This window comes from Patella vulgata, chromosome 8 (assembly GCF_932274485.2).
Source record: "Patella vulgata chromosome 8, xgPatVulg1.2, whole genome shotgun sequence".
Classification (NCBI taxonomy): domain Eukaryota; kingdom Metazoa; phylum Mollusca; class Gastropoda; family Patellidae; genus Patella; species Patella vulgata.
This window is the reverse complement of record NC_065886.2, coordinates 50692274-50717174: the sequence shown is the minus strand read 5'-3', so window position 1 is coordinate 50717174 and position 24901 is coordinate 50692274.

The following is a 24901-nucleotide window of genomic DNA, read 5'->3' as shown; positions in this document are numbered from 1 at the left end:
GGAGATGGTCAAACGAAGGCCCAAATACCAAATATAGGACTGAAAAGGCTTATTTTGCGCCCAAACCCATCTCTTTGGTGGGTACACTTTGTAGGATTACAGCCCCCTACGGACGAACTGTCTAATATGCAAATGAGATTGTGGGCAAACTTTGATACAAATCGGTAATGCTGGGATATATTAGCTATGAGTTCAATAAGCATATACTCGTAGTTCCTCGGGTTTTGTGCCTTTTTGTTTCTCTAACCAGTAGAGAACAAACAACGATAGATTTGAATTAAGAAGCAACCATCAAGCTAGTTTACAGTAATTCATCTAGCTAGTTTACAGTAATTCAATTTATCAAAATAGTGTTATATGTTAATGTACCCTTACAATTTATACATATAACATTTTATATCATCAATATACAGGATTATAAAACAAATTATCAGAATATAGTACACATGGATCCTTGCAGTATGCCATCTTCCTGGAATCAAAGTAAACTACCCAATGAAATCAATTGTTTGTTTTATAACACACTATTAGGCTTTCCATTTCTTATAGTAATTTTCATTGGAATTGGTTGATTTAAATTATCCTAATTATGAAAACTGGATTGTGATTGGTCAAAAATATAATTTTACCTCCCAATCTGATTAAAACATGGATGCTATTTCGTTTCGTTTTTTTATAGTTCAAAATTTCGTTTTACTCATCTTTACTACACTAGGATGTGGAAGACTTGTTATATAACCCGTGTTCTGGATGATGTGAGGGATTAGCTAATAAAATGGTCTGTTTCAGTGAGCTCTTGGCGAGAGTTGCACGGAACATTGGGTTAACCACTAGAAACGTCAACGCTGATTGATTAATCAATGTTTGATGTCATAAGGTCAAAAGCTGCTTGTATGACATCTGACGCGACCTGTCACTACAACTGGACAGATTTTCATGTAGTGTAGACCATCGAAAGTATAAAAAAAAAAACGAAACGAAACGAAACGAAATATAGATGTGTATTTTAATCAGATTGATTTCCTCCAATCACGCGGAAACAATTTATCCTCAAATCGATAATATTCTTCTGCCAGGGTAATATTAAGAGTAACAAGAAGATGGCAGAATGCAAGCCAATAATTCATTTACATGCAACTGTAATGCATATTTTTTTTTTTGTCATATAATTAAAATGAATACAAAAACACTGGTGTATGTAAAACACATATAAAAAGTGTACAACAAAGACCCAATAAAAAGTCACATTTTATGAACACCATTTTAAAATTCAGTTGTAAAAATAACAAAAATAAACCTAATATAAATTGTTAAGTGCATACCTATAATATAAACTTTTATAAACATTAAAATAGAAGAACAGGCCCCGAGATCACAAATTATTCTCTCAATTAAGTTCTACTCAGCTTTCAATCACTGTTTATGACAAATATCTTTGATCCAGAAACACAAAACTTTGCACATAGTTTCTTATTGATGTATTTGATACATTAAAACAACAATAGTTTTATAAAGGGCTATATTTCAGTTAAAATAGGGCAAACAATTTTGAGTAAATTCACAACTTAAGTCTGAGAATGCTTTGTGAACTTGGGGCCTGGTAATAGCAGATTTACACACTGACTACAGTAAAAACAAGCCATTGAAACTAATTGTCCCTCACCAATAAATCTACTGTATCTTTAGATAATGAAATAACCGACGAGATCATAATCAGACTATCGTATTATACGAATCAGCTGACACAACTAATTCAAATAAATATATAAGATTTTAATATAAAGACGCTTGTAAATATGTAATTAAATACATCCAATCATAAATAGTATATAAAGACCTTCAAGACAATCGGCTGGTTTAGTCTGCGATATCAACACCGGTGTAAGTGGACATTAACAATGGGTTGGCTTGTAATATTATTATTCTTTTAATTATCTAGTGGTTCACATAAAATGTGCATAAAAGCTACAAGTTTCATCAAAATCTGACTATTTTTAGTCATGTTATGATAGGCAAAAAGTCCTTTGGTTGGATGGAATATACAGCTGGAATAAATGCCATGTCCTAAAAATGTAATTGAATAGTATTATATGGTGAGAGACAAACTATTCTATATAATAATTACACAATAACTATTAATTAATCTCATCTGCAGCACTAAAATTTACACCATCATAAAAAAAACTCCAATTAATACGTGGCAAGTAACAAAATGACAATCATTAAAAAGGTTGATAATAAATTGACATTGTAAGGCCCATCTAGCACTATAAATGACAATCATTAATAAGGTTGATTTAAAATTGACATTGTAAGGTCCATCTAGCACTATAAAACTTATACCCTTCATAGGGTAAATAATCTAACAAAAATTTCACTTTAAATATGTTCATGATTTGATATTAAACATCCAATGTTGAACAAACAATTTAATATTTCCTTGCTGTAATCTGGTGGTAGCTTAGAAATATGCACCATGTAATTTTGCTGCTTCTTGAACAATACTATCCTGATTACCAAACAGATGCGTATATGAGGATACATCCTTCCATAGATTTTCCTTCTGTAAATATGAAAATTATTCCAATTGAAGATAAACAACCTAATTTGTGGTTTAAGAGAAAGAGAGAGAGAGAGAGAGAGAGAGAAAGGGGGTTTAACATCCATTCAACACAAACTAGGACATTTCGACTAACACGTGATTCAATTTTATTTAATTAATTCGCTTGCGCATAGGGGTCTTTAGCAGTGGGAGGAGGACCTGAAAAAACCTATGAGGTTTGACAGGCGATCCTACTTCTTGTCACTACTCCTTGTCACATACAACCGGGGGAATCAAAACAATGCCATTTGACTCAATGACAGACCTTGTGAACCATTCGGCCATCCCCCCCTCCCCCAATTTGTGATTATATATTGCTATCTTTTGCTGATTTAATGCAATCTATCCACCTAATTGAGAGGACGACAGTTATGCCTGTTTCTACTATATGTTAGTCCCAAAATGACTTAGTTTGTGTTAAGTGGACCATTAAACCCCATTCTCTCTTTTTTTTTTTACAATAATAAAACATCCAATAGTGTAGTACTATTAGGGCGAGATTTGTGCAAAAAACCACAATATATATATATGTATAATAATATTATGGCCATGACTAATTATTCTCCATTGTCAAAAATATTAGCTATGGTACGAGTTTATTGGAAAACGCAAATTAAATTGTTTAAAAATTAACCAGTGACTCATGGCACTGCATATTTGATTTGGTTGCCGATAGCAATTAACAAAGGTGCTTTTATATAGTACAGTAAACTTTGCATAAGTCTGATCTAAGTGGACTGACCAATTTTATCCAAGTTAAGTGAAGATTCGAGTCAGCCAAAGACCGAAATTCAATCTTAGCTTGATTAGAAATAAACTGCAAGAGTCAGCAAATAATTGATTGAAAGGCACATTTCAAGCTTTCGTTCGGATGTGCAAGTAGATAACTTCCGTTTTGGTGCGAGTAGATAAATTCCGTTTTGGTGCGAGTAGATAAATTTGCCATCTTTGAAAAATGTCCTAAATTTTCCCAGAAAGTGTCTCGTACAGCAGACAGCGAGTTTTGAATTTTCTGTGAAAATTCTATTATTGCGTCGCGTCAAATAGGCTGATTTGAGTCAAAATGATAAAGGCTCTATGCATGGAATACCTAACCGCATTTTAGACCATTATGACGAAACTGACAGTCAAATTCTGAACATACTGCCGATCAGACTTAGGTGAAGGAAAAAAGCCGGAATTAGAACAAATGGACCGAACATTTTGATCCGAGTTGAGCAAAGATCCGACTTAAGCGCAGAAATTTAATAAGAAAAATGTGCAGGATCAAAGGGTGCAAACAATTTCATCCGAGTTGAGCGAAGATCCGACTTATATGAATCCGACTTAAGCAAGGTTTACTGTATTCCTTTACTCATCATTATGATTTATTTACAAAATTCAATACTAACGTCTTTTATTTTTTCATCAAATGTATCTGATATACCATAATGGAAATTCCACACAATAGTTTCTCTCCATGCATTATCTGTATTAGAAGGATCATCTATATAGCCTCTATATAAAACAGATGATGAGAATCCTTTGGCTGCAATACCTGGTGTAATACCCGGTCTAACAGGGCTATAACCTGGAGTCAAAGAGCTACTTGCGAACTGTGCAAAAAACTGAAATTATAAAGAACACTATTCATTAATTCTAATTACATGTAAAAATATAGTTGAGATGTTAAAAAGCTTTTTAGTAAAGAGTTTCATAAAATACACTGAATACAAAGATAGGTTGCCAGGCAATGAAACATACGCCCATAGCAACTAAATCGTCCCAGCAATCAACCAGAGTTGTCACATATTTTTACTTTTGTCAGTAATGAAACATTTATAATACACTAAAATCTGATTAAGAGTAACAACTCATTAAGTAATTATCAGAAAACCATTAGAATTTGTTTGATTTTTATTAAGTTCTGCCCCATGCTAACGTTTAGTATACGAAACATTTAATATCATGGAATTAGCTGTTCAAGTTATCAAAATGCATTGAAAATCAATATACTTGTTCGTCTCAAGACCTTAAACTCTGTGTATAAATTTAAAGTCAATCGAAACGATTATATATAGGCGTAAACATGGTTTATAAATATAACATCAATCAGGTGATAACTATGGTCTCTAAAGCATCCACAAGATATTTCAAAGCTCTGGCAGTAATTATCGGATATCGTTGAAAATCAATAGGGTTCTTCGTTTCATGACCTTAAACACTGTGTAAACATTTACAGATAACCGGATATTAACTTTAAGTCACTAGAGTGTCAACAAGATATTTCAAAGTGATCAAGGGTCATAACTCTGGCAGTAATTATTAAAAATTGTTTGAAAATCAATAGAATTCTTCATCTCATGACCTTAAACACTGTCAATCGGATAATAACTTTAGGCCCTAGAGCGTCAATGTGGGCATATAAAAAGTGATGCCATTTAAAAAGATAGGTTGCCAGGAAATTAAATTTACACCCACTATTTGTGGGCGTATAAAAGAACTAATTAAGAGTAACAACAAACCAGTTTCTTATGACAAAGGCCTACAATGTATATGTTACGCATTTTTATCTGAAAGTATATTTCTAGCTACCGGAAAAATCACGCAAACAGTTAAGTTGATGACCTTCACCACAAATCGCAAAAAAAATAGATGACGCTTATTAATTACTTGCATATTTGTCTTAAAAGATCAAGCAGTAAATACGTGCATCACTCTCCGCCAATTAGAGTCAAAGTTATTGTGTATCAAAGCAATGATAAATCAAACTGTTGCTAATCTCTGCTTAACCTATGCAGAAAATGTTTATCATTTCACTCTCAGTAAGGGCATTAAGTTCAAACATTCTAACTCAATTAAAGCAGAGTTATTGTGTTACAGACAGATGGATGAATTCATTTTAACTGTCTCCTGCTTTCTTCTAATGGCTATTCTTTTTATGACCGAACACAGTATAGTTACTACTGATGTCTGAAAATTAGACCACATCATTTTAATTTTGTATTATTCAAATTGTGCTTGGTTTAAAAAAAAAAACCTCTAAAGATAGCTTGGTTGTTGGAATGTATTTTCCAATTTATGAGTATATATTTAGGACTGTAACTGTTAATATATTATTACATCTATCATGTCCTCTTCTTCTAGTCTAGTTTTAGCATCTACTTCAGCCTGTTCTAGTATATCTTTCATAAACTGTTCACATAATGTACTAAACTGTGTTGTTTTACCATAAACATTACCCTGTAATAATAATTATATCATCCTTATAATACCACTTCTACTAGAGAGAGAGAGGATGGGGTTTAACTCCACACAAACTAGCATCAGCCCTGCTTAGATATAGACAAAGAGAGAGAAATAGGGTTTAACGTCAACTCGACACAAATTAGGTCATTTTGGGACTAACATATGGTTCAATTTCATTTCAAAAATTCGCTTGCGAGTAGGGGCCTTTGGCAGTGGGAAGAAACCGGAGGACCCGGAGAAAACCCACGCGGTTGGTCAGGCGAACCTACTCCTTCTCACATACAACTGAGGAATCGAAACCACACCAGATGACTCAATGACAGACTTTATGATACAACGCGCATGCACTAACCATTCGACCATCCCCCCCCCCCCCAAAAACGGGAGAAAAAGATAGCTTTTCCTTAGCTTCATTTCATTAACTTTTTTCACTTCTTTGAGGGTGCTTAAATAACACAATTGTATGGCTATACCTTTACGTGGGTTTATTCATTATCTATATACATATAAATGAGATTTGAGATTAATTATTATAATGTGACGCCAGTGAGAATAAGTAAAACTAATTAGATATAAACATACCCCAGGTAAAACTAATTAGATATAAACATACCCCAGGTAAAACTAATTTGATATAAACATACCCCAGGTAAAGTATATTCCCCAGTATCAACTCGTTTTATCACCATAAATTCTAGAACTTTTTTATCTTCTACCATAATATAATCTGTGGGGAATCCTCTAGGTGAATATTTACGTTTCCACCTTGTAACTAAGGCAGCAATACGATGATTTGGACCCCATCTCCATAATTTACCTCTACCACGAACACCTGTTCTGCCCAATGGATTTCTACAACACAAGAAAAAACACTAAACTAAGTTGTATATATATGAAATGAAATGGGGTTTAATGTCCTACTGTTCTGATCCAACTTGCGACAAGGAAGACATGTATATTTATGTATAAGTTTATAAATTAATGCCATGTAGGTCAGGTTTATTTTCAAACTTATCTACTGCACCAACCATGTATAACTTTAACTGTAATCTTAAAGAAAGAACTTGTGCTTTCGACATCTTCGCCGGTTAGTAAATCTATTTTTTATTTCATGCAATTTGACAGAAGGGGGTGTTCAAATCAGATTATGTTAAAATATGGAACATGTCTGTCTGTCCTTTGCTGAGATTGTCTTAAGATTATTAGTCTAACACATTATAGTTATAGCACCAGTAGTTTTCAAGGAGACTCATTTGAATAATGCTTTGCCCATATAGTATGCGCAGAGCGACTGCACCACACATAATTACACAAAAGAAACCTACAGACAAGACACAATATGCAGAAATCACAAACAAATGAACATATCAAAAAAAGTGAATGGATCCCGGGGCTAGCTGTAAGTGTCCACTGTGCTGTACAGTCCCTGCCGGGCCTGTAGTGATATAGACTTCACTCAAAATTGAAAACAAACAATCAGGAATACAAAGGCCTATGTTGGACTTACTTTGGTAATCCACTTTTATCAATCTTATATCTATAAGGCTGATCACCATCATGTATATATGAACATCTATCTATTTCTATATGTCCACCATCAACATCAACAGAACAATGAGAATTCCACCAAGGATTAAACTCAGGTACTTCAGGTAAATCTTCTAATTCATCTGGATTCAGCTGTTTACGTTCATCTTCCTGTTTCTTGATTCTGAAGTAAAGATTTATTTTAAAATTGAAGAAGATGGTCCAAATTTAGTTTAAATGGAAAGTAGAGGAGACGCCCAATCTTACTAGAAAAATACTGGATTCCCCCCAAAACACCCATGAGGCAAGCACTGGGCAAAAATTCAGGGTACCACTAACTGCCAACTCAACAGCTTATTGTCTGCCAGCTTGACACTACAATTAAATGGCGGAAAAAGAAGCTGACAGAAGATAATCCAAGAATTTACTTAGGTCTCATTATGTATGGCAAATAGACAACAAGTAACAACAAATACATTCTGAAAATGGGCCCTCCCTCAATCAAGTTACATGACAAATATGGCTTCTAAAAATAGATTTTTTATATTTTGGTGTATTTTCTTGCAAATACAATGTTTTGAGAGAGATTTGAAGCAAATTTTTGATAGATTATTTAGTTTGAATATGTCTCTAATCCACATATATCATCAAATCACCCAGTTTGTACGCAGGGAAGGCATCTTTAATACAGCCAGCATAAACATAGATAAATAACACAAACAACTTACAATAAAATATCTGGATCAACAAACATTTGAATATCCGGGAAGAATTCTTTAATAGGTTTTGTATATATAACAGGATCATAGGTAATAAACTCAACCTGACAATAACAATATAACATAGTTATACAATCTAACTCTGGAGGTAGAAATGAAATGAAATGGGGTTTAACGTCCTACTGTTCTGCTCCTAAACTGGGCTAATGAAAACGGGCATATGCCATACAGTGCGCTATGAGGGAAATTTTGCCCGGGCAGCGACACTATAGCCTATTCTTATATTGAATTCTAACTGCCAAGGGGAATCTTTTACGTGCATGCCAATGTATACATAAGACCTTGGTTTTCTGTCCCATCCGAAGGACTAGACAGCTGTCCTTGCCAGGCACTCCGTTTTGCACCACTGACAAGGGGAAACCACGTCAGAAAATCCCGATGAACTTTCTCGGCCAATGCAGGGATCGATCATCCGACCTCCAGGCTAGCGAGCCAGCATCTCACCCACTTAGCCACTGTTGCTCCACTCTGGAGGTAGAAAAGGGGAAATCACATCCATAGAAACTGTTCATTATAATGTTGCTTCATTGACATATACTTCTATAAGTCAGTCCCTGAACACAACAGCTACTTTATCGACCAAAAACCAAGCATGACGTTGTAGCTGCCATATTGGATATCAAAAGCCCATCTTTTTCCGATAAGATCACATCAATGTTGATTTAAACCAACAAATAATTCGTGTTTTCAATGTTGAAGATTTTGGATGATAATGAGTTAGAGACTTAGCTACTTTAAATAGCGGAGCCACAGGTATTTGACTGAATACAGACAGCTTCACACTGGAGTTTGAACAGTTTTATAAATATGAGAGATGTCAATATTTGGATTGAAATGTACTATTATCAACACCCAAAATTATACACAATAAGATCACCAAAACTATTTCTATGACAACAAACCCATGCTTGTATAAAATATAGATTAGTATATATACCTCCCATGGAACATATTTATCAAAGACAGGAAAACGTTGAATTCTGGTTCCAGGATAAGGTGATTGTCGAGCAGAGAAATGAATGACAGTACGAGATGTGACATCTGTCTGTGTTTTAGGATCTATAATATATTAAATACAAAGTCAAGAGCATTTAACCTGATATAGAAACTGGGAGACTCTAACTAGGATTAGAAACAGAAGGTCTCATTCTCATTAATCTAAGTATATCTTTTTTCTGGTGTTTAAATGGTCATTAACCGTATTTAGATCCATATGAATATCAAGAAATATAAGAAACAGTAAGAAACAATTTTACTCGAACTCTAAATTTGAAGACATCAACAGAATGACGCACGATTAGTTTGTACACACCCGAAGTAAAAATGTAATAATTTTATGTAATAACATTTTGAATGTAAAGAAAGGTTTATTTCATTTTAAGTTCTGGGTATTCGAAGGTGCATTAACATAAAACTTCCGGTATTCGAGGTACAATAATACTTGCAGGTATTCGAGGTACAATAATACTTGCAGGTATTCGAGGTACAATAATACTTGCAGGTATTCGAGGTACAATAATACTTGCAGGTATTCGAGGTACAATAATACTTGCAGGTATTCGAGGTACAATAATACTTCCAGGTATTCGAGGTACAATAATACTTGCAGGTATTCGAGGTACAATAATACTTCCAGGTATTCGAGGTACAATAATACTTCCAGGTATTGAGACAATTAAGTATTCTGACATGCTGTATAATCCGGCATATTGTATCAATCCCGTACGATGTCGGAAGTATAGCACAATCAGAATTCGAGAGAGATAAGTAAATTATTACCTAGTTTTTCTAACATATGTTTAACTTCTTCTAACATTAGACAACATGACGTTATACCACGTTCTAATGTCACAATTCTATCACTCATTCTTTTACTACCATCTTTCTGTACGTTCATTTCATCGGTTAAAAGATGAACACTGAAATAATAAAGTTATACAATTAATATACAATACAGGGCTTATTATTACAACACGGATCAGCTTAGTCTCGGTCACCCACAACCTCCTAGTCTTCAATGTACGGAGGGTCTGGGACCGTTGTCGGTATTTGATGAAAAGTTCCTTTGCCCATGCGTAACTGGGAGTTTGGTTTTTAATATGGTTGATTATCCTGTATCTTCTGGTCAAGTCAAGTAAGAGTTGCGCCCCTTCCCACGGTAAATCCAATAATTCTTGCATTAATATAAACAAACATGAATCGTGACGACGAATTAGGATTAATTTGAAAAACATAGATATGGCCCATGAACAGCAATCTGAATAAAACACAGATCCTATTTTGTTTCGTTTTTATAGTTCAAAATTTTGTTTTAGGGTCAAAAGCCGCTCGTATGACCTCTGACACGACCTATCATTACAACCGGTCAGTGTTGTTGGCAATCGAAAGTATAAAAAAAACGAAACAAAAAATAGATCTGTAGTTTAATCAGATTGCCTGAACAGAGAAATTTTATAATAATAAAAAGAGTGTTGCATATTGAACTGACATACATGGTGTTAAACCTCCACTTGACTCAAACTAGGTCATTTCAGGAATAACCTTCGGTTCAATTTTATTTCAATAATTCACTTGAGCGTAGGGGTCTTTAGCTAATTGTTTGAATTCTAACCTTTCTATTAAATGTTCTTCTCTCTCCTCTTTTTCTTTTTTCTCTTTTTCAACGGATATATACTGTTTTACTGTTCTTTTCCAGTAATTAAAATCTGTAGTTCGATGCTTTTTAAGAATCTGTATATTCTTCACCCCATCCTAGAATTATTGAATAAATCTATTAACACAATTTTTCTATTATAACATACTGAGCTGTAATCCCCGGTCCAATATTTTATCAGTGAATTGGGTTTTCAAAGGACAGATAGATTACTGTAAATGCAACACACACACACATATGCATGAAGCCAGGGTAATTAAATATGTTCAGAGGGTAATTAAATATATGCAGATGGTATTGATATCAAGACTCGTGCTAGAGACTTATGAAAATAAATTCATAGTTTAATTTATGTCTACTAATCAGATTGCAATAGACTAATCAAATATGCATTGATGTTTTATTTTTAAAGTTTTATCAAAATTAGTCAAATATAGTTATTACATTTTAAATTATCAGATTGTAATAAATTGATAAAATAAACCCTGATGTAAACTGATGGATGGGTTCCGAGAAATTTTGGTCTATTTTTGACACAAGACCAATAAATATGGCCGAGATGGGAGCCATAATTCAGTAGTATTGATGTAACATAAAGTGTAAACTTACCGTAGTATCCTTTTTACAACATTTTGCACATGAGGTAGCCATTCTGTTCTTGAGTTTACGACATTGTCCAAATAGGAATGATAAAAACATAAATAAATAGCTAATACAGGTAAATGGTGGTGGTAGACGTAATCGTTCTTCAAAATCAACAATTATACCATAACGTTGATATTTCCAGATTTCTAATGCTTCCCTTGAGACACCCGCATTTGTTACACTGTAAAATAAAGTTAATTATATAAATAATCCACTGGGGGACAATAACTCCATGTACATTTAAAGGATGATCTTGAATTTCGGGTTTCGGCAGGGTCCTCAAAGTGTCTGACGTGTAAACTGTTTACAACGAATGTGAACAGAGAGTAACCACACGAAGTGTAAGGAAATAAAACCCCCAGAACGCGGGTTATATAAAAACTCTTCCAGATCCTAGTGTAGTAAACACAAGTAAAATGAAATTTTGAACTATAAAAAAAGAAACTAAATAGGGTCTGTGTTTTAGTCTGATTGGTGTTTGTATTGCCAGTGCCGTAGAAATTTATCCATACAGAAATACTTGTTTTGGCAAATAGCTAGGAGCCAAAAGTGGATCTAATAATGTGTAGTATGAAAGTCACCATGTTAAAGCAAGGACTATCTTTAAATATCACATTTTCTAGTATTTCAAACATATAGTGACCTTTTCCAACCTTTAATAAATTAAGAATTTTCACTGCAAATAGTCATGAAGCCACGAAAAGAATTGACGGTCATTTTGAATATTTCTATTTATCTTTTTTTTAGACTCAACGAAACATCAAATAATCACCGCTGGGATTAATTTCTCTGAGTAAATAATGACTTGAGATAGACTTTGTATATATCATTGGCAATAATCAATCAACTAATCATTAATCAGAGATAATTGGTTAGTATTACTTATTGACACGATTCCGATTATCAGGAAGTTGATTAATTTATAGAATGCCGCCACATGATTGTAATTTCAAAAAAAATTTCCACCAGTTCACAAAAAGAATTGATAATACCTCAAAATGTTAACGCCAAAATCAAATTTTAATCGCCACTTTCATATTTTTATCGCAAATTACAACTTTGGTGACCGACGGGGTGAGCTCTGCTTAGATATAAAGTAGGTGTCAATCAATAATAATAATAAATATATTACACTCCTAAACATAGCATACAGTAAAGTAACTAGTACAGACGAACGGACGGACAGACACTAATAAATATATTACACACCTAAACATAGCATACGGTAAAGTAACTAGGACAGACGAAAGGACGGACAGATAATAATAAATATATTATGTACCTAAACATAGCATACAGTAGAGTAACTAGGACTAATTTTGTAATAACTAGATACTGTATGACTATAAAATAACCACCAAAACTACCATATGGACACTCTGCTAATAATTGCTGATCGGAATCTGAAAGAGAGAGAGAAATGGGGTTTAACATCCACTCAGCTTTAAACATGTTATTTTGAGACTAACCTATAGTCAATTCGTGTTTCAATACTCATGTATACAAGGTAGGAAACACACATATTTCACAGCTTCAAGCTATATTTACTTTCATTTTTTTGCTTATTGATATGTACTATTCAGTAAACATTTAAAAACAACAAACCAACCAGAATTATGGTTATAAATGCTTACCTGTAAAATGACTGGGACCTATAACAGAAAGAAGAAAATTTATATTATCAAAGATACATTACGGAAGATTAAATAAAGGGAATATGCTAAAAATTTCAGTCAAATCCCTAGCCTCAATCATCATTAGTAAAGTCGGTACGATAAAAAAATAGTCTCAATTATCCATTTTAGCAGCAAATCAGTTTCAAATCCAGTGAAAATCCGACACATAAGATGGCATCGAGATTTGATGAAGGTTTTTTCATGATAATAAATGTCTAATTAATACTTTTCAGGCGTAAAGAACGACCTGCAATATGCAGATTTACCTCTTGTATGTATGTATGTTAAACACGGGAGATATTGCTATATTATATGGTTACATAAATAGAAAGCATTGTTTTAGTATTGCAGTATAATTTCTAGTAAAACTATCTAATATTTGAAACTATGTTATTTATAGGAGGATGTCTGAGCTTATGCCAGGTAAAGATTAACTCAACAGAAGAACACAAAGTAAATGAATGCTCAAGGCCATTTGGCTTTCTTTTAGAAAGTATTTTTTCTATCAACGAAAAAGATCCCACATGGTAAAAGAATGCATAAGGCCATTTTTCAGAGCGGATTTGTTCCCTGAATTAAACCCAGTTGTTTCCAGCATAACAGAGGTGATGGTGATATTAAACCCAGTTGTTTCCAGCATAACAGAGGTGATGGTGATAGCTTAGAATATAAAGGAAAGGAAAATGCTGTCATACGTCAAAATCTTCAAGTCATAATTTGAGACAGATCTGTTGTGATATATACATTCTAACATTTAATGAAAAACCTCAGGCTATAGCCATGGTTACTCAGTGAGTAAGATGTTGTTTGATCCCTGCATTGGCTGAGAAAGTTTATCAGGATTTTCGTGCGTGGTTCCCCCTTGTCTGTGGTTTCAGGACAGAAGGCCTGGCAAGGGAAAATGTATAGTTGTTCGGATTGGACAAAAAATTGAGGTCCTGTGTACACATTGGTGTGTATGTAAAAGAACCCTTGACAGTTGGAATTCAAAATAAGTGTAGGCCCTAGCTGGTTCAGAAAATATGGACGTTAAAGCACGCTGCATTTAATATTATTTATTGGATTTTAGATAATTAGCCAATGGGCATTCTTACTGAAGGAGTTCCCACCAGGTGTCGCTAGGAAAAACTTGGTTCGGCGAGAATTTATCGATGGTAAGAGAACCGCATTTCGACGTAGAGAGAGAAAGAAATGGGGTTTAGCATCCACTTGACACAAACAAGCTCATTTCGGGACTAACATATGGTTCAATTTTTTCATTGCAATAATTCACTTGCGTGTAGGGGTCTTTAGCACATTAAGGAAACAGGAGGGCCGGATAGAAAACCCACGAGGTTGGTAAAGACAACGAATGTACAGGAAAACAATGCTGTAAGGTAAACAATGAGGTCACGTTTATGGTGTCACTGTTAAATTATGCCTCCTTATCGTAAAGTTATCTTGAATATGAAATTAATAACATTTATTTTCTTGTTGTAATTCCTCTTTAAAATTGGTTTGGACCAATCAAGTTTTAATTAGCAGTGGCAGGAAACCGGAGGACCGAGAGAAAACTCACAAGGTTGGACAGGCGACCCTACTCCTTGTCACGTACAACCAGGGAATCAAAACCATGCCAGTTGATTCAATGACAGACCTTATGATACAACGCATACGTGCTAACCATTCGGCCATCCAACCCCCCAAATGTGATTTAGACCAATCAAGTTTTATTTGTGCTACAATTAAATAAAGTTTACCTAAACAATATTCATCTGTTACGTTACTATAAAGATGGGAACACTTCTCATCACCTGAATAATAATTAATTACAAAAATTAAATAATCATTATGACTACTGAAACAAATGAGGATGAATGGAAGATTTGGGGCATTATCAAGAAGTTTTCTTTGAAAGAAAAAAAGATAAACTACAATAATTTCATGCAAATTAATCTTACATCAAGCAAATATATATTAAAATATATATCAATTTAACTTACCATCAAGATCATCAATTTTAGTTAAAAACATGGCAAAGAAAGCTCTGGCAAAGGCTTTTTTAAGTCCGTGTAATGAAACAGGATAGTTAGGATAAATAACAGCATGTATAGTCAAACCACCTGATACCATAACAATCATAAACATTCGAAACCAGGTAAAAAAATCTTTACGTATCTAGAAAATTAAAATAGATACACAAACAATTAGATACAGAAGACACCACTTATTACCCAGTCATAAATAGGTAGGTTGGTAATCACAGAACAGAGCAAGTCAAAATCCTCTAGCATAAATATGGCGGTTGCATAAAACTGATCTCTCAACAATACAGAGAGAGAGAGAGAGAGAGAAATGGGGTTTAACATCCACTCGACACAAACTAGGTCATTTCAGGACTAACACAGGGTTTAATTTTTTATTTCAATAATTTGCTTGCGCGTAGGAGTCTTTAGCAGTGGGAAGAAACCAGAGGACTCGTAGAAAAACCACGAGGTCGGACAGGCGACCCTACTCAATGACACATACAACCATGGATTTGAAACCACGCCAGACTCAATGAATGACAGACCTTATGATACAACGCGCACATGCTAACCATTCTGCCCCATCCCACCCCCCCACCCTTACATAAATAAATATGTCGTTGCAGAGACATGATGTCAGAACATCAAAGACAAATAAGTAAATACAAGGGATTAATAACAATAGTTCCCCATTTACTGAACATAGTGAAATAAAAATAAAAGCAATACTTACCATTCTGACTATACAGATCAACATTGGTCCGAGCGTGGGACTGATTGGTAAAAATACTGATAATGTACGGTAGTAGAAAAATAACAAGCCAATACTCATCAAAAACTTGGCTGTCATATAATTAATATGATCAATAAAATGAGGCAGGATTCTGAACACAAGATAAAGCAGCAGAAATATGAGTATTAATACAATCTCAATAGATGCTTGAAATATAGGCACTTCAGGATATTTCTGTAAATATAGGAAAAATCTATTTTTTAAAACAAATGTACAATGTTATCAACAGTATGATACTCAATGATATCTTTCACCTCAACAAGATATAAAGAAATGGAAATAAAATGGGGTTAAACATCCTACTGTTCTGCTCCGACTGGGCTAATGAAGACAGGCATATTCCATACAGTGTGCTATGAGGGAAACTTTGCCCAGGTAGCGGCCTACTCTTATATCAAATTCCATCTGCCAAGGGATCTGTTACGTACACGCCAATGTATACACGGGACCTCGGTTTTTGATCCAATCCGAACGACTAGACAGCTGTCTTTGTCAGGCCCTTCATCCTGCACAATTGACATGGGGAAACGATGCCGGAAAATCCTGATGAACCTGCGACTTCCAGACTAGCGAGTAAGCATCTTACCAAAAAGATTTAACTAATTAAGATTGTACTGATCATCTGCCTTCATAGCACATAAATCATCCTCCACAAGATGAATAAATTATAGAGGTTAAATAAAATATACAATCAAATTTATTCACCAATGTCTTAATCCAGCATTCTAAACCTATAGCAGTAAATCTCTTTGATCTTTAGGGTATATTCTATGCCCGGAATAACTTGCGGTCTGAAAGTTGGGGGTGGCTTTGAATATATACAGGGGAATTTGAGGTTATTCTTCTGAAAAATTTTCTTTAAAACCTGTAAAAGGGTAGGTTGTTTTTTTTCCCATAAGAAAACATGGTGTAAGGTTTTTCTTACTGTAATTCTGGGAAATTCTCATTTTACGTACATGTAAACATAGACGGTTCATAAGCAAGATAAAGTCCTCAACTTTGGTTATGCTAGGGAAGAAAGACTTCAGAAAAAAAAACCTCGAAAGAATAACCTCGGCTTGCCAGCCTTGGTTTTTCTTTTGCTCAGGTTATTTTTTTCAGTCTTTCTTTCCCCAGCATAACCTCACATAAAAGATAAAGAGAATATATCAAGTACTTTGCTTACCCATTTTTTAACCCAAGTTCCTCTTGTTATTTCTACCCATATCATCAGAGTCCATGAAAATACCACAAAGTTCAGAAAAACATTTCCACACGTTGGCATCAAGGTGGCTAAACTAAACGTGGCAAGAAACAGTACGTAAAACAACTGAAATATAAAAAACATTCATCCTAAACGTTAATCAAAATCATTGTGCATAAACACCAACTAACAACCAAGGCTGATTTCCATAAATCAGTACTGTATGGGTACGGGTACTGTACAAAATACCAACTAACAACCAGGGGTGTCACACCAGATTTCCATAAAAAATGACTATTACTGTATTAGCCTTCTAGCACATAGCTACTTTAATTGATGGTTGTATCGGTCCTGTATAATATGTAAATGAAATGATTTTTAACATCCTATTTTTCTGCACCAACTGGAATAAAGGAGACTGGCAATGCCTACTCTTTATCAAAGTCCAACTATCCTAACAACTGATTAACACATGCTTCAATTTTATTTCAATAATTCACTTGCACGTAGGGGTCTTTAGCAATGAGGAAACAAGACTGGAAAGTTCCGAAGAACTCCTGGTTAGTGACCTAGTGCTTTATCCATTGAAACTCTGACTGGAACTCCTGGTTAGTCACCCAGTTCCTTATCCATTGAAATTCTGACTGGAACTCCTGGTTAGTCACCTAGTGCTTTATCCATTGAAACTCTGACTGGAACTCCTGGTTAGTCACCTAGTGCTTTATCCATTGAAACTCTGACTGGAACTCCTGGTTAGTCACCTAGTTCCTTATCCATTGAAACTCTGACTGGAACTCCTGGTTAGTCACCTAGTGCTTTATCCATTGAAACTCTGACTGGAACTCCTGGTTAGTCACCTAGTTCCTTATCCATTGAAACTCTGACTGGAACTCCTAGTTAGTCACCTAGTTCCTTATCCATTGAAACTCTGACTGGAACTCCTGGTTAGTCACCTAGTGCTTTATCCATTGAAACTCTGACTGGAACTCCTGGTTAGTCACCTAGTGCTTTATCCATTGAAACTTTGACTGGAACTCCTAGTTAGTCACCTAGTTCCTTATCCATTGAAACTCTGTCTTACCAGAAAACCACACACAGAAAATTATAGAGTATGATACTTTTCTTTTGAAAAGTTTTTTTTTCTTTTTTACTTTTGAAAAGTTTTAATTTTTTTTTACCTGATTTATCCAGAATTTTGTAATAGGAGCACTCCAAAGATGGAAAATTTGTTTCCAGACTGGCAGTTTAGTTTCACCACGATCTACTAAATTATGTATCTTCACAATCACTTTTGATGCTGGACGTCGTTTCTGAAAAAGGAAGAATATTTCTAAGTCATAAGATTTCATTTCAACCTTAACTATAGATATTGATAGTTCATATTTATTTTTTCAATTGAGACACAAATTATTTATATATAGAGAGATAGAGAGAGAAATGGGGTTTAACGATCATAGTTCAATTTTATTTCACAATAATTCGCTTCTGCGTATGGGTCTTTAGCAGTGGGAGGAAACCGAAGAATGCAGTGAAAACCCACGAGATTGGACAGACGACCCTATTCCTTGTCACGTATAACCGGGGAATTGAAACCACGCCAGTTAACTCAATGACACATTGCTATCACCCATCCAACCCACCCTTATCCATAATGAACCTACGTGTGTGGTGATATTGTATTATATATTTTTTTCAAAATATCTACCCTTTTTGGCGTTATAGTAGTTGACTGTAACAAAAAGTTGTCTTCACAAGCATCTTCATCATCTTCTTCTTCGTCTGTAAATAGAATTACATGATTTTTAAACGGAAGCTATTCCCATTGGTCAAAAACCTGAAAAGGCCTCGAAATTCTTAAAGATGGAAACGACGACACAGAAGCTTTGTCTTAATTGCAGTTTATACATTTTATACATTCAACATCCGTTAACGATACATTGTCCAGAATGTATTTATCGGGTGGTCATTTCCAATAAAAGTATGGCAAATTAGGTATATATGGAAAGTATAGACACCCAGTCTTACTAGAAAAATACTGAATTAGGTGAAAAACACCCATCAGGCAAAAACTGGGCAAAAATGTCTGGGTATCACTAACTGGCAACTCAATTGTTGTCTGCCAGCTTGTGTGCTAGCTTGACCAAGGGAGCTGTTGTTATTTTTTGATCAAATGTTTAGGCAGTTTTGGGAATATTGCGGGGTGTCAATTACAGAAGACTCTGCAATTAAACGGCGGAAAAAGAAGTTGACAGAATATAATTAAGATTTTACATAGGCCTCAATATGTATGGTAAATGGACAGTAAGTAATGAAAAATACATTCTGAAAACTGGACCCTCCCAAAGTGACAGCCATGCTGTCTAACAACAGTTTATGTATAGCTGTAGGAACCTTCCGACAAATACAAAGTTTTGACAGGGTTTGAAGCAAATTTTTGATAGATTAATTAGTTATTTTGAATAGTCCAAATATAGATCAAATAACACAGTTTGTACACGGGGAAGTATCTTTAAATATCATAAATTCGTTCATATACATAAAGAGTGTCAATACAAGCTACTTGGCTGAATTGGCACATTTCACACCCAAGAAAAATTTGCATTATGTCAAAACATTTATAAAAGAAACGTACTTTCCATGACCATAGTGACGACAGGAGGTGGTTTAAATGAAATCCAAACAAACATCGGAAATATCAGGAATACACTGGCATAAATCTATAAAAAAAATATATTAAAGGAGCTAAATCGCTAATATTTGGGACCTAGAATTGAAATAGACACAAATAACACATATAATAATGTAATATGAATTCATATAAACTGATTTCCATTCAATCGTTTTCGTTCAATTATTCAAACCAGTTATGTTCGACTAATGGCAATGTCTAGCGTCTGGTTATTCCAGTCTACAATGGTAATATTTATTGTGCATGCTCTCCAGATAAAAATATGCCGTTACCGTTGAACATGTCTAGCCCCATGCTTTGAGTCCCTTGTTACAAATGGCGCTGAAACGCATTATGGTACACGATTTGTGCGATGGTAAAATGTTTATATTGTCTTAAATACTGGCTATCAGAAGCCCATCTTTTCCCAGTAAGATCACAACATTAATGTTGATTTAAATTGACAAATAATTCGTGTTTCAAATGTGGAAGACATTGGATGATATTGAGTTAGAGACTTATGAAAATTTGTAATGTTTCTTCCAAGTTATTGTTATTATATGATGGTCACTATTTCTACATCGTTTTATTGAAGAGTCAGGAACATTAACAAAACACTTACCTTGAACCAATCTGGTAGTCTTATTCCCCAGTCTAAATCTCGTATCTGGACGTTACCATGCCACCTTTGACCCAGCCATTTCTGACAACATGGATGGGCAAGAAAGAATTTATTGTTAGCTAGCTTAGCAATTTCCACCACAGTTTTAAGATTAAAATCTTGTAGTTTTTTGTCTAAAGCATTGAAAGCCTGCACACTAGAATCTTCATAACACAAATTTAATAGTTGTACAGCCATTTTTCCAAATTCACTGAAAGAGATGGACAGAGAACAAGCTAAAAAAAGCAATTTTTCATACAATCAGGGGCCATAATCCAGGATGTTAGGGTCCGAAATTTGTCAATATCGAAAGGAACCAAGATCTTAAGGTTTGTCAACTGTGACCTTGATATTAAATGCTTTTACACTATTTGCATAAAGAGGAGCAGCCATTTTCGCGGAAGTTTTGGTCCGATTTCCACAAAATTCAAACTCAACTGTAATTATGGTGTAACAGTTATATAATATATGAAAGTTTTTTATAGAATCAAATAAAAATTATTCCACGATCTCACATGTAAATCAATGTTTGAACTCTATTACCATACAAGGCATTTCATACTACAAATATAGTAAAATGGTTAATTTTGCCGCGAAAACTTCCATGCTTGACAGGGGGAGTAAATCCAAACAGAACCTGATAATATGTGGAAATCGTCTGCCATGCCTTTTGACGAGTGATTAGCTATCGATGTAATTTTAAAATACACTTTTATAAAAAAGATAAAACAATGTTTAGACATCTTGAACTACATGTATTCTTATCATTTTCTATCGTAAGGGGGTCACGGTAGCCAAGTGAGTAAGACGCTGGCTCGCTAGTCTGGAGATCGGGTGTTCGATCACTAATTAACATATGGTTCAATTTTAATAATTCGCTTGCACGTAGGGTTCTTTAGCAGCGGGAAGAAACTGGAGAACCTGGAGAAAACCCAAGCGGTTGGATCGGCCCTGCTTCTTGTCACGTACAATTGGGGAATCGAAACCATGCCAGTTGACTCAATGAAAGTTTTTTTTATGAACTGTTTATACGTTACAGTTGTGTATGGACAATAGATTTCATTGTTACAGTATTCACAGATTCTACAGTGATCAAGGAAACTCGATAATACGTTTGTAAATAATAATTTTTAAACAAACGACTACTTACTCGGCATTAACTTTTGTTTTCTTTTTAATATCTATATCTTTACACCAGTATTTAGTTAAGTTGTTTAATATCATACTAACAATTAAAGCAATTGCCATTGGATCATCTGTTCTCTTCCATATAACTTTAGCTAATTTTTGACGATTTGTTAATGTAGCCCATAATAATAAAGTATTTATAGCCTGAAATACGACAAATGTATCCGAATTTGATCAAACTTACAGATGTATATCCTCAAAATCCTACATAAAACTTCAATGGAAAATATATTCAAACCAAGGAGAAAAATGTATTTATTTCTAAAAAAACAATAGCCTGAAATGCGACAAATGTATCCAAATTTGATTAAATTTACAGATATATAAACACAAAATCCGAGGGCATACTACATAACACTTCATTGGATATTTTATAGAGATATTATATATATTGAAAATTACTTTATTCTGAGCACAGTTATGAATGTTTGAAGTTTTGACAAGAAATAGTCTAAATAGTCTTGATCATCAAGTACTATAGATATTATAGAGAGAGTTTCCCCAATGTAATCCCCCAAACTCCACTTACCCTCCGTTCTGCAACTTCTTTATTCGAGATATAATCCCCTAATGAATTCATAGATAACTCATAGGGACTGACTAGTTTTTGTAGACGGGTACATCTATATAATAAATGATTCAGTTCACAGATATCGTCTTCTACAAACTTTTTATCCAATATCGTAGTTGTATTAGTGTTCTGAATTGTAAAAACATTCAATGTACATCAATAATCATTCTATAATAAAACCTGCCAATAATGAAGCTGATGCCCCCGCTGAAATCCCAAATAAATAGATGACCAATGTTTCTTAAATGCACATTTATCTTTTCCATAAAATGTTCACGATCAAACTCAGGTTTTGAAGTACCTGGTAGTGAAACTATATACTATTTTTCATCACTCTCCATCAGTTAGAATCAAAGTTATTTTGTCCCAAAGCATCGACCAATGAAATTGCTTAGCTTTAGATGTAAATGTTTATCATTTGAACTCACCTAATGAACATCAAGTATAAACATTCTACCTCAATTAAAAGCAGAGTTGTTATGTTCCAAGGTCTTGACCAATCAAATTACTTATCGCTAATTAGCCTAAGCAGAAAATTCTCATCATTGAACTTAGTCAAGGTATTGATATAACAAATCTATACTCTTGAGTTTTGTCGCTCACCCAATTAGAACCAAAGTTATCATGTTCCATGGTCTCAACCAATCAAATTGCTTATGTCTGCTTACCCTAATCAGTTATAGTTTCATCGCTCGTCATGTTTGATTGACAACTGATTTTATGTCGTAACTTAGAGTAATTAATTGCGATTCAAAACAGTTTTGAAACTCTGGTTTGTAGATAAAATGAAATTTGAACAGACAGACAACCGGTTTGGTGACCATTGTTTTGATACCTACCACAGTTTTACTGAGAACACCTTCTAAACATATACCAATAAAGAATTCTCTATCCTGACAATTTTCAAACAGATGATGCAGACGTTTATGGTTTAAAAATCTGTGAACCAGAAATCCTTTCTCCAAAAATAATTCTACAAATTCTTCTCGACCGTGTCTTTGTAACGCTTGATGAAATATGTAATCTTCAACCTGCAACAGAATGTATAGAAAATGTACCAATCTTCTATCTAAATATCCAATGTATAACACTTTAATTTGATTAACAAGGTGCCAGTTTTAGAACTTTTACAATATTTCATCTCAAATCCTACTGATAATAGCTTTCTATGCCGAATCAGTCATTCTGATTAAAACACAGATCCTATTTCGTTTCGTTTTTTATAGTTCAAAATTTTGTTTTACTTGTCTTTACTTCACTAGGATTTGGAAGAATTGCTATATAATCCGTTTTCTAAATATTGTGGGGGAATAGCCAATGAAACGGTGCACGGAACTTTGGGAAAACCACTAGAAACATCAAAGCTGATTGGTAAATCAAATGTCTGACGTCGCAGGGTCAAAAGCCGCTTGTATGACCTCTGACACGACCTTCCACTACAACCGGCCAGATCTTTATGTAGTGTAGGCCATCAAAAGTATTAAAAAAAAATGAAACGAAATATAGATCTGTATTTTAATCCGACTGGAAGTCTCAACTAAAATAAGAGGATCGATGATATATCTACCTTAATCTTTCTGTGATTGAATTTTTGAAATATTTTAGATTTGGCTAAATCACAACGATTCCAATCCAGGGTCAACTGGAGGTCACGCTGTATCTGTTCTCTTAAATGAGGACCACCTCGATGGGGCTGAGCTATAAACAAAGCATTAAAATTTCATTTTTTAAAGATTCTGAAACAGAAATGGAGAATGGCCAATGTGAGACCTCTCTCCCTAGATAAAATCAGTTACTTAATACAAACGGGAGCCACGGTGGCTAACTGAGTAAGGCTGGAGGCCCTAGGTCAGATCCTTTGGATTTTCCTTTGTCCGTGGTGCAGGACATAGAGAGAGAGAGAGAGAGAAAAATGGGGTTTAAAGTCCAATCAACACTAACTAGGTCATTTTGAGACTAACATATGGTTCGATTTTATTTCAATCATTCGCTTGCGTGTGGGGGTCTTTAGCAGTGGGAGGAAACCGGAGGACCCAGAGAAAACCCACCCTTGACAGTTGGAATTAATAGTAAGAGTAGGCTGTAGCACCGCTTTCCAGACAAAATTTCTCTCATAGAACACTGCATGGTATAGCATGCTGGTCTTCATCATCCATTTCATTTCATAAAACATGAATATATATAGACATATATGGGCAATATAAAAACGTTAAGCAGTAACTTTAAAGCCACTGTCAGCAAATATGTAGAACTTTATTTTAACAAAGTAAGTATTGCATCTTGTGTATAAATATATATATATATATATAACTGTCAGGAGGGCAACACATTCCTTTTTACCACACATATAGTTATGAAATTCTTATTCTTAAATCGCAAGAAGAATCTCTTGCATCTGGAAGTTAGGGGCAATGGCTTTAAGAGGAAGTTGAAATGACTAATTTTTACAACTGGTTACAGATTCTACTGGATAAATTACTTACATTTAAACAAGGCATTGAGGATGTATTTACTGAGATTTCCTAAATCAGCGCCAGCACTAGGATCAATTATAGTTAAATATGTCTGTTCTCCCTGTAAATATCATGTTAATATTTTAATGCATGTTGGATATTTTCTGGAAGTTTATTCCAAACAATTGATGCGCTGTATCGAAAAGTTCTAGATCCAAATGATTTCAAATTATAGGCAGGTACATCCAATAATAGTTTCCCTTCTGAT